The sequence below is a fragment of the Grampus griseus genome (assembly GCF_964374135.1).
Source record: "Grampus griseus genome assembly, chromosome: 13".
NCBI lineage: Eukaryota > Metazoa > Chordata > Mammalia > Artiodactyla > Delphinidae > Grampus > Grampus griseus.
This window is the reverse complement of record NC_139007.1, coordinates 54,312,151-54,324,248: the sequence shown is the minus strand read 5'-3', so window position 1 is coordinate 54,324,248 and position 12,098 is coordinate 54,312,151. Positions and strand designations below refer to the sequence as shown.

Sequence of the window (12,098 nt, the reverse complement as noted above, 5' to 3'; positions counted from 1 at the left end):
GCACTTCTGTGGGTGAAGTGCGATTAGAGAAAAGAAATACTGGTCTACCAGCGTATTAGTCACTGTACTTAAATGCATAACTGTCATCTTCTGTGCTACCTTCCATGAATCTTCACTAGCTGCCAAACTTGTTCCCCTTCCTCCAAACTCCTGAGCACCTTTTCAGCTACCTTCCAAAGCACTTCGGATTGGCAAATAATTTTAAGTTTGTTGAGCGTTACAATGACGCTATTACACGCGGTGCCTATGCTTTCTGGCAAAAACAAAAAACACAAAAATGCCTTCTCTCCACTCAATAACACAGATGACATGTGTAAGAAGGTACAGCCTAGATAACTTCCTCTCCCCTCCCGTTTCGAAATTGTCCTAAACTGGTCCTTCTCCTTCACTCTTTCCACGTTTACACAGGAGCCTGAAACAGCGCAGGACTTCGGGGCTTCCGGGCACCAGCCCCGGCCCTGCGTCGCGAAGCTCGGCAGATAGGAGCCCGCTTTCAGGGCTCACTCACGACACGAGCACCCGGCCAACAACGGGGTCTTCTGGGTCTGGGGTGCCTGCCCTGGAGCGGCACAGGATCGCCGGGAGAAAGAGCCGACGCGTAATATAGGGAACGGGCCGCGGAAGATCAAAGGGCAGCTGGCGCCGCAGGTCGGGGGCGGGGAAACGGAAGAGGATCTGGGCGGAGCGGAATGGGGGCGCGGCGGGGCGGAAGGGGAAGTCGGCGTTTCTGGGAGCCGCGGGACTTTGTGGCCGTAGGAGCTTCACTTTAAGTAAGTACCGTTTAGGAGAGGACCCTAGCTGTCTCTGCGTAACGGACTTTAGTGTTTCTCCACAGGGATTCCAGACGGCGAGCCGCGGGGGTTCGGCGGCGCGGTCCGTGTGAAGCCGCCCCGCAGGCCCGCTGCCCTCTGCTGGGCGTGGGGACGCAGCTCACAGCGACGCAGAGGCCTTTGCCAGGTGAGCGGAGGGTGATAGGAAAAGACGAGTCGAACTTTCCTGGGAGAGTGGAGAAACAGCTGACATAAACGTTTTCAAAAGAATAGGGAGACCTGATTTCAGTGCACTAATTTAAATGCTGAATACTTTCCAGGCCCTCTTCTCAGCAGTGTTAAAAAAAAAACGACTAAAGAAAATAATTTAGGTGATACAGTTTAAGTTCACATTGACATTAAGTGGGCAGTCTCCTTTTGGAGACATGCAAAATAAGGTGGAAGGCATGAAGCTTTTAAGGTAAAAATAAAACAGCTGTTTATTTTACCAGCAAAATGGGCTTATTTGGGAATAGCAGAGGAATTGCAATTCGAGACAAGCGAACTAGAGGAAAAGCCATAGATGAGTTCAGCAAACAAAGGAGAGGCCCATTCTGTTACAGAGAAAAAGGAGGAAGTTGGGAGGGGTTGTTCTGAAGAAAGTCCCCTGGTAGAAAGTGAGAGTTCAGGTGGTGATGGTTCCTCCTAGGCAAATTTGCTGGGTGAACAGGAAATCTTCCCTCCTAGTAGGTCTGTGAATGATGCTTTGCTGTTGGAGTGTGTAATTAACGGGAGTAGTTGATGCTTCTTGTGGTAGTGTGTGAGGGTTCCCCCTTCTAGACTCCCAGCTATTTTAAATGAGGTTTCCTCTATTCAGTTTGACATTTTCTGCTTTTCTCTGAAAGCATCGCTGATCAAGAGTCAGGTTTTCCATCTTCAGTGGCCTTTGTCCCTTGGTGCTAGGACTTTTCCTGGGTGTTGTGTCCCACCTTAAAGGGAAAGTGCACAGATGGGAAACGACTGAGGTCATGTTCAAGTAACAAGGAGGAGTAGGAGGCAGAAATCTCAGGCACTTACCATCTAAAGTCTGTGTCTTCTTAAGGTCATAAGCGTTGCAGACCATTCTGATCATTTTGAAATGTTGAGCCAGCATTACCTGTTGGACACATCAGTTTTACAAAGGTGTTACAGGAAACAAAATACAGAACTTAAAATAGTTATACAAACCGGAATTAAAAGTAACATAACTCCAGGGCTTCCCTGGTGGCACAGTGGTTGAGAGTCCGCCTGCCGATGCAGGGGACGCGGGTTCGTGCCCTGGTCCAGGAAGATCCCACATGCTGCGGAGCAGCTGGGCCCGTGAGCCATGGCCGCTGAGCCTGCATGTCTGGAGCCTGTGCTCCGCAACGGGAGAGGCCACAGCAGTGAGAGGCCCGCGTACCACAAAAAAAAAAAAAAAAAAAGTAACATAACTCCAAATTTTATGATGGTCTAAACTAGGACCTTAGGCCTGCGGGTAGCCAGCTGAACAAATCATGGAGGGTCAGGTGAGACTTGTTGCAACCAGTGCTCTTTCTCCTCAATTGTTCCATGCAGTTGAGTTTCTGCTGCTCTAATCATGTTTTCTTTGGCACTTACTCGGACCTGAGGGAAAAAAGGCCCTTCCTACAGAGGCAGACATGGAGTCATGTATGCCTCCTGGAAGTTCCCACTCAAGGTGGCCATGAAGGCTTAGTAAAATGGATCAATGGGAGGCTTCTGTTTTGTATTGAAGAGAAAATAGAACAGTGAATACAGCAACAGCACAAACTGAAAGAATTAACTGAGCATGTTGGGAAGGCAGGGCAGGAATAAGTATGGAGCAATAGCTTATGAGCTCTTTGCAAAAACAGCAGAACTTCAAAGACGTATTAAAATAGTATTGTTATCCCCGAAGAGCTGTTTAGAACCAAGTGTGTTATCCAGTAAGACAGCCTGTAAGGTTGCAAATTCAAAGACCGTGAATCTAGGTAAGAATCCCGAAACAGTTAATAGTCCAGATGAAAGAAAGACTTCAGTGAATTCTGAACCTTCTAACTCTTAAAAAAAAAACCAAAATGCAGGTGAAAAGACTAATTTGTTATGGGGTCATGATGAGGTAGTTTCTGGAAGGCCATAATCAAAAGAAGAGGATTTGGGAAATACAAACAAGGGCATTGTCTTTCTGTGAAAGAGAGAGAGAGTAAAAAAAAAGCAACAGTGAGAAAAAGGGTATACAGGCCTGGTCAGGTCATCTTTGGAAAGCTTTATGCCTCCGTTGTCAGCTGCTTCTCTTCCTAGTCATTTCGATTTGGAGGTTTCCAGTGTTTGTGTAGGACTACATGTCAGGTGCGGTCTTCTCTAGCTGTGAGATGTGTACTCAAGGTTCGAGTCCCTGAAGTTTGACTGCCTTCTAGGTAGTGAGGAGGACCTGGTATAGTCCCTTCCAAGAGGATTCAAGGCAGTCTTTGTTCTTACTGATTTCAAATCAGAAGAGTGGAAGAAAATTGAAAACATTAGTCTGGAGAGGAGTAGCCAGACATTATTGGAGACTAGAAGAATTTAGGATCCAGTCCAGTGTGCAGGTATATGACAAAACCTTGGAGATAATTGATAGCTACGTAAGTGCAAACATGATTTTTCTCTCTATGATTGTCCTCACTTTTATCAAAGATAATCATAGTAAAACTAATTTGTTGGTATTAAACTTGGTTTGATTATATACATAAATGCAGCAAGAATGGTGATTGACCATATAAGCTCTTTTTCAAAATTGTTTTGCTGGAATCTTGTAAGCAAGGTACCAGGCTGATTTATTTATTATTTTTGAGAAGTTCCTTAAAGCTGTCTGGTCATATCTGTCTATGTACGTCTTTCTTGAATATGATAATCCAGCCAAAGCCTTGGTAATATAGCCAATATTTCCAGTTGTGTCTTGTTATGAGGAGAACAGATTCTCATTGAATTTATGCAAGTACACATATTGTCATGAAAAACATACTTAAGTTTTTGAATTCTGGAGGGATCAGGACGGGAGAAAAAAAATAAATATTTTAACCTTTGTTACAAAGATACGTTTTCTTTTTTTTTTTTTTTTATGCGGTACACGGGCCTCTCACTGCTGTGGCCTCTCCCGTTGCGGAGTACAGGCTCCGTATGCGCAGGCTCAGCGGCCATGGCTCACAGGCCCAGCCGCTCCACGGCACGTGGGATCTTCCCAGACCGGGGCACGAACCCGTGTCCCCTGCATCTGCAGGCGGACTCTCAACCACTGCGCCACCAGGGAAGCCCAAAGATACATTTTCTTAAAGGAGAGGAAGAAAAAGGTCCTTTAAATCTAGTTCTGTGTAATATCTTACAGTTATCTTAACACCTGCCTTCTAGAGTATTTGTCAGGATCTTTTCTGCGATGAAAGGTACTAGAAATGATATTTGCAAAAGCACCAGAGTAAAACAACAACTGTCTATAACTGACAAAAGACTTAAAAATAGTAATGATTAAAGATCTGATGAAGGTTCATTATGATGTAGTTGACAAGTCAATTTGGTTATTTCTATGACTACATCTTTAAAATCATGGTTGATAACATTATGCCAGGACACATCAGAATCATAGGAATTTTCATACAATCTCTAGAACATTTAATAACATTCACGTATACAACATAACCTAAGAAAGTTTATCGTCATTTATTTGACAAAGCTTCCCATATAATCTGACATATCAGATAAACCTGATTAACATCTCCCTTTTTATAAGAAGAGAGAACAAGTCCTCTGAGAAGTCCCAGGGGCCGTCTGGAGATTCCCAAAGTTATTTTCAGGTCAAAACGACTTAATTTAGAGTTTGATTTTGGGGAGGTGTTTCAAAAATATCAAAAGGTTTTGGACATTTGACCAAATAAGATTACTGAAGATTACAAAACACCAAGTATCTATTTAATCAAAATGACAAAATGATTTCAAAAGACAAATAGAGAAGGTTACATAGCTGCAAAACAAAAAAAAAAACCAAACCCTTAGCTCTTCTTTATAAAAAAGACAGCTTTTTAGAAAAGCACAGGAAATAATTTTGATAAAACACAAAAAAGTAAGGAAAAACCTTTCACAATCTCTTATCAGGAGCAGACCAATAGCCCAAGCAAACTATGTCCTTTTAGCAGCTGAAAGAAAATTAAGTTCCAGTTTTACATAAGTACACTATTGATATTAAAGCTTACTTTTAAAACCCTTATAGCAAGTATATTTAATCTTATCCTGCTTTATTGCATATAAAATTTCTTTCAAAAGATTCTTGTTTCACAAACCCTTCTACAGTTTTCTATTTACATTCAGATTTTGTCTTATCCTTTCCTTTTTATTCTGGCAACTATTTTACTTCAGGACAAAACTACTTCCTTTGCATACAGCGATGTTTTCCTTATCATTTCTAGTAGCTTTAATCATATTTATTAATCAGAATATATAACCCTTAGAAACTTTGATTTCTAGTGAAAACTAAGAAGTAAGCAATTTTAGAGTAGCAAATTTATAAATGTATTTTCTAGTTTCCAAAGGTATATGCCATTTTAAATAGTACAGTCTTTCAGTGTGACACAAGACATGGTTACTAAAAGACAAAAATTTATCTTTGGTTTCTCTAAAATAGAAAGCCAAAAGCAATAGATCTGTGTTCGGTAATTAATGTTTTAGTAATTTATCATGTTTGGAGAATGATCCAGACATTCAATAAAGATTTGAGTATGCTATTTTTTTTAAGGACACATATCATAAAACATAATTGTTGCACCTAAACACTCTTACCCCATTTTCATCTATCTGAATTTTTAAATGTAGTACTGTCCAGAGTCCCTGAAAGGGCAGGGGGCAAACTCCAACATGTAGATTACTGGGATCCCATTTCTCAGGTTTTTTTCCTAGAGCAAAAGAAAATTCCTAAACAGTCTGCAGGTCAAATACCAGCACAGTTCCAATAGGAACAGCCTGATTCCAAACGAGTTGGGCCAAATGCTAAGTGAGTGAGTGCTCACAGGAAGGATAAAGCCTTTATACAGAAAGTTATCTGATGGAGGTTGTCTAAGTTTTGGTTTGCTGATGTGGGACCCATGGCAGGAACAGCTCTATTTTGGGCCTAGAAATTGATTTCAACAGTAGGTAATGTTCCCTGGGAACTCTGTAATTGTCCTTCTCACTACCTGTATTAAATTATCTTGCTTAAGTAAAATTTGCATCCTTCGTTTCATGCAGCCAACTTTTCGACAACAGCAAAAATGACTAACTCATTTTTGGTAAATGTTCTTTCATTCTAGAATTCTTTTGAGCCTCATTAATCCTTTTAATGCTACACAGACATATAACTGCGAAATCTGCTGGGGGAGGGAGGAGCATGGTAATAAAACAGGATCTTTTCTTGATATTTTATTGGTCTGATCTGAAAGATGAGCAGATCTCAGTTAGTTGGGGCACAGGCAGTGATCAGCATTCCAAGAAGAGAGACCAGTTTGCAAGGAAGAATGGAACCGAAGCAGGGTGAATGGTGGGAATAATAAACAGGGTGTGTAGAGTTGGTTTGTGGACAGCTTCTTAAGCCTTGTATGGCATTATGGATTCTCAAGCATCGTGTGCCAAATTATTACTGGTGAATATTATTTGTCAAGTACTGTACTAAGCACTGCAAATGCCCTCTTACAGCTAAATCTAGTGGGAAGATTTGGTTAAAGACGTAATTACAGGAAAGCGTGAGTGAGGGTTAATAAAGGATATAAATATTGTGAGAACAGAGAGTAAAAGTATTTTGTATAGTTTAGAGTATTAAAGGAGATGACTTGGAGTCTGAGGAAGAAAAAAGTGTGATGGGTGGGGGAAGCACGTATTCAGAGGCTTGGAATGAAGAGAACACCTGAAGGATTTGAAAAACTGAAAGAAGTTCATGTTGGCTGAGAGGAAGAAGGGTATGTGTGGCACGTAATTAAACTTGAAAGGTAGGATAATAAATGACAGCCTAAAACCAAACTAAAATACGAGAAACAGGTCATATACTGACAGTCTAAAGTAGAATAGTTTTGATTTTTTGTTTACTCCCTGCGTTAAGCTAATTGTTTTCTTACTAAGTATGCGTCTGTGTTTATTGTCTAGATGTAGCAGTTTCAACACATGGTAAAACGGGTTATGCCTTCTAAGAGAACAGCTAGCTTAGCTTCTGTGCAGGGAAGGGAGCTATTTGATCACCTTTGAAGAACTTTAAAACAGAAGTGGAGAAAGTGAAACCTTTGATCTCAGATGTACACAGGGCTCTCTTCTCTTTTCCTTTTCCCATGGTATGGTTGTGAGCTTGTTCAGCTGGGCTGAATCTGCTTGTGGTAGGACAGCAAAGCATCCTGCAGGATGAGTTTTGTTTTTTGTTTTTTGTTTTTTTTTTTAACATCTTTATTGGGGTATAATTGCTTTACAATGGTGTGTTAGTTTCTGCTTTATAACAAAGTGAATCAGTCATACATAAACATATGTTCCCATATGTCTTCCCTGTTGCGTCTCCCTCCCTCCCACCATCCCCATCCCACCCCTCCAGGCTGTCACAAAGCACCGAGCCAATATCCCTGTGCCATGCGGCTGCTTCCCACTAGCTATCTACCTTACTGCGTTTGTTAGTGTGTATATGCCCATGACTCTCTCTCGCCCTGTCACAGCTCACCCTTCCCCCTCCCCATAACCTCAAGTCCGTTCTCTAAGAGGTCTGCGTCTTTATTCCTGCTTTACCCCTAGGTTCTTCATGACATTTTTTTCTTAAATTCCATATATATGTGTTAGCATACGGTATTTGTCTTTTTCTTTCTGACTTACTTCACTCTGTATGACAGACTCTAGGTCTATCCACCTCATTACAAATAGCTCAATTTCGTTTCTTTTTATGGCTGAGTAATATTCCATTGTATATATGTGCCACATCTTCTTTATCCATTCATCCGATGACGGGCACTTAGGTTGTTTCCATCTCCGGGCTATTGTAAATAGAGCTGCAATGAACATTTTGGTACATGACTCTTTTTGAATTTTGGTTTTCTCAAGGTATATGCCCAGTAGTGGGATTGCTGGGTCATATGGTAGTTCTATTTGTAGTTTTTTAAGGAACCTCCATACTGTTCTCCATAGTGGCTGAACCAATTCACATTCCCACCAGCAGTGCAAGAGTGTTCCCTTTTCTCCACACCCTCTCCAGCATTTATTGTTTCTAGATTTTTTGATGATGGCCATTCTGACTGGTGTGAGATGATATCTCATTGTAGTTTTGATTTGCGTTTCTCTAATGATTAATGATGTTGAGCATTCTTTCATGTGTTTGTTGGCAGTCTGTATATCTTCTTTGGAGAAATGTCTATTTAGGTCTTCTGCCCATTTTTGGATTGGGTTGTTTGTTTTCTTGTTATTGAGCTGCATGAGCTGCTTGTAAATTTTGGAGATTAATCCTTTGTCGGTTGCTTCATTTGCAAATATTTTCTCCCATTCTGAGGGTTGTCTTTTGATCTTGTTTATGGTTTCCTTTGCTGTGCAAAAGCTTTGAAGTTTCATTAGGTCCCATTTGTTTATTTTTGTTTTTATTTCCATTACTCTAGGAGGTGGGTCAGAAAGGATCTTGCTTTGATTTATGTCATAGAGTGTTCTGCCTATGTTTTCCTCTAAGAGTTTGATAGTTTCTGGCCTTACATTTAGGTCTTTAATCCATTTTGAGCTTATTTTTGTGTATGGTGTTAGGGAGTGATCTAATCTCATACTTTTACATGTACCTGTCCAGTTTTCCCAGCACCACTTATTGAAGAGGCTGTCCTTTCTCCATTGTACATTACTGCCACCTTTATCAAAGATAAGGTGTCCATATGTGCATGGGTTTATCTCTGGGCTTTCTATCCTGTTCCATTGATCTATCTTTCTGTTTTTGTGCCAGTACCATACCGTCTTGATGACTGTAGCTTTGTAGTATAGTCTGAAGTCAGGGAGCCTGATTCCTCCAGTTCCTTCTTTCGTTCTCAAGATTGCTTTGGCTATTCGGGGTCTTTTGTGTTTCCATACAAATTGTGAAATTTTTTGTTCTACTTCTGTGAAAAATGCCAGTGGTAGTTTGATAGGGATTGCATTGAATCTATAGATTGCTTTGGGTAGTAGAGTCATTTTCACAATGTTGATTCTTCCAATCCAAGAACATGGTATATCTCTCCATCTATTTATATCATCTTTAATTTCTTTCATCAGTGTCTTATAATTTTCTGCATACAGGTCTTTTGTCTCCTTAGGTAGGTTTATTCCTAGATATTTTATTCTTTTTGTTGCAGTGGTAAATGGGAGTGTTTTCTTGATTTCACTTTCAGATTTTTCATCGTTAGTATATAGGAATGCGAGAGATTTCTGTGCATTAATTTTGTATCCTGCCACTTTACCAAATTCATTGATTAGCTCTAGTAGTTTTCTGGTAGCATCTTTAGGGTTCTCTATGTATAGGATCATGTCATCTGCAAACAGTGACAGCTTTACTTCTTCTTTTCCGATTTGGATTCCTTTTATTTCCTTTTCTTCTCTGATTGCTGTGGCTAAAACTTCCAAAACAATGTTGAATAAGAGTGGTGAGAGTGGGCAACCTTGTCTTGTTCCTGATCTTAGTGGAAATGCTTTCAGTTTTTCACCATTGAGGATGATGTTTGCTGTGGGCTTGTCATATATGGCCTTTATTATGTTGAGGTAAGTTCCCTCTATGCCTACTTTCTGCAGGGTTTTTATCATAAATGGGTGTTGAATTTTGTCAAAAGCTTTCTCTGCATCTATTGAGATGATCATATGGTTTTTCTCCTTCAATTTGTTAATATGGTTTATCACGTTGATAGATTTGCGTATATTGAAGAATCCTTGCATTCCTGGAATAAACCCCACTTGATCATGGTGTATGATCCTTTTAATGTGCTGTTGGATTCTGTTTGCTAGTATTTTGTTGAGGATTTTTGCATCTATGTTCATCAGTGATATTGGCCTGTAGTTTTCTTTCTTTGTGACACTGCAGGATGAGTTTTAAACATACTTTTTGTCCTGAAGAAAATTTATAAAATCAAAAATGCCTCCGAACCTTTTCGTTGCCTCTGATCCTGGAACAAATCCAAAATGCCGTTTGCTTAACTACATGCTTATAAAAGACCAGAATCTCAGCCCTTGTTTGTTCACTTATACTTTCAGATAATATGGTAGTTTAATAGTGGTTTACACCTTGTCATCTTCTAAGTACTGAACTACTGTCTAATTTAATCTCTGAGTTTAGAATTGGGATGAAAGTATCCATAATAGGCTATTTCAAATGTCAAGAATTGGATCCCTAAACTTGAGATCAGCAAATCTAATAGGCTTAAGCAGTGCCCTTGAGTTTCTCTGGTACTAGTGTGTGGCACAGACAAGGGGATATGAGGGGAGAAGAGAAAAGAAAGGAGAGTTAGTGCAAGGGGGACAAGAGTGAGGGGGGAAAAGAAAAAAAATATGGAATCAAAAGAGAAAAAGGATAATGAGGTTTTTATTATAAGGTTTCCACGGAAAAATCAGCATATCAGAGTTGTCCAATGAGGCAAAAATGTTAGTAACATGAATATTTAAATTTGTAATGATTTAAGTATGAGGAGATACAGATCTGATGATGTCTATACTAATTGCCCTTGTTTTGGTTATTGGAGGTAGGGAAGTGTGTGAAGACAGAACAGACAGACTCCTTACAATGAAAGAGGATAACGTTTATTGAATCTATTATCCCTTCATAATACTTAAAAATGCTAATGATTTTATAAGCCTTACCCCTTCTTATTTTCTAGTTTAACTCCTTATTCTTTTCCCTAAACAGAATACTATGGAAAACAGGGAAATTTATTTATTTTTTTAAATAGTCATTTAAGTTCTCATCAAGTTTCTTTGGCACAATTCTTTTATACTGAAGTCATGGTCAATGTGGAAGAGACCTCTGCCCCAACTGAATTTTCCATTGAGTGGTCTCTTCTATATATGACTTATCCCCAGGGGCAAAACATGCATAGAGCATATTCTAGGCAAAAGCAAGCTTGGTCATATTGTGTTTTGCTCTGACCCTCTATGTAGACCTCTCAGTTTTGTGAACTGATCTGGCAGGTGACCTTGAGAGCTTATTTTTCTTAGACTAGAAGCAGGCCTAAGGAACCCTGAGCCCTACTGCCTTTAACCTTCTTCAGATGCCTTCCGAAGATAAAGGCATCCCCTGCTTCCATGTACCACACAAGCTGAAAAAGAAAGAGAGGAGAGGAGAGAGAGAACCCAGTAGAGAGGAAAAGGAGGAAAGGAGGGAGATGAGAACAAAGAAATCCAAAGTGGCAGCAGTGCCAATGGAAACAGTTTCACTCTGTTGCCTTCTACAGAAAGCTGTGGTACTTTGAATGTAGTTGGCTCAAAACCGATAGCATCTTCCTTTGAAGGAGGAGTGGGGAAGGTAGGGCAAAATAGGTCAAGTCATGGGTTCCCCATTTAAATTTGCCACGAATAGTTACTAGGTCTTTTTTAAAATTAATTAATTTTTATTTATTTTGGTTGCACCGGGTCTTAGTTGTGACATGGTTTTAACCTCAGTACTCACTGGGTAAATTGCCTTTCATTCCTAGAAAGTTAGAGAATGTAACAGGCTAGTCCTAACCCTTGTGAGGGAAATCTGGTTATATAGTTAAAGTATGAAGAATACTACTAACCAGACCCTTGTAAAATATGTATTACCAACTACAGACATTATAAATAGGTAGAGCGATGTTTTGTTATCTATTACTTACCATCATTTCTTGAAAAGTGTTAGTATTTTCATTAATGATCCAGTAGAGATTGTGTTGTATGCAAACCCAAATTGTAAACATGAAAAGAAAAAAAATATCAGACCCAAAGCTCTTGTCTGTTTTGTGAAAAGGAGCAGGGGCTCCTAAGCTAGGACTGACCGTGGAGTGGTGGTCCTGGATCAAACTGACCAGGGGCCAGTGAAAAGGAGATCTCCTTCTCTGGCTGACTGTAATACCCTTGAGCACTTGTAGCTACATATCCCGGACTTGCATTTCCTAGAATTCCAACAATGAAATAAACTTTTTCTATATGGCAAATAGAGATCTTTTATTTAGTTTGGGAAATGATGGTTAGGTACAGTAATCCCTGTATGGTAATAACCACGTTAGGTATCATTTAGTACCGCAAATATTAAAGGTAAAGCTCTGTATGCTAAAGCCATGAATAAGATGTGGTCCCTGCCCATAAGAGTTTTTGAATTTACTGGAGGCAGGAGCTTCATCTCTAATTCTTTCTTATCTG

The 12,098-nt window shown here is 40.0% G+C and overlaps 1 protein-coding gene across 8 annotated transcripts in view; it reads left to right on the top strand.

Annotated features, from left to right (window-relative positions):
- The first annotated feature begins 698 nt into the window (after positions 1–698).
- ECHDC1 (ethylmalonyl-CoA decarboxylase 1) overlaps positions 699–12,098 on the top strand; it is a 45,712-nt gene continuing 34,312 nt past the window's right edge. For 4 of the 8 annotated variants that reach the window (XM_082668640.1, XM_082668634.1, XM_082668635.1 and 1 more), the window contains exon 1: positions 708–957. The gene's annotated coding sequence lies outside the window, so the exon portion shown is untranslated. Of the gene's footprint in view, positions 958–12,098 lie in introns of all 8 variants that reach the window. The other 4 variants (XM_082668636.1, XM_082668638.1, XM_082668637.1 and 1 more) reach the window with 4 other exon arrangements.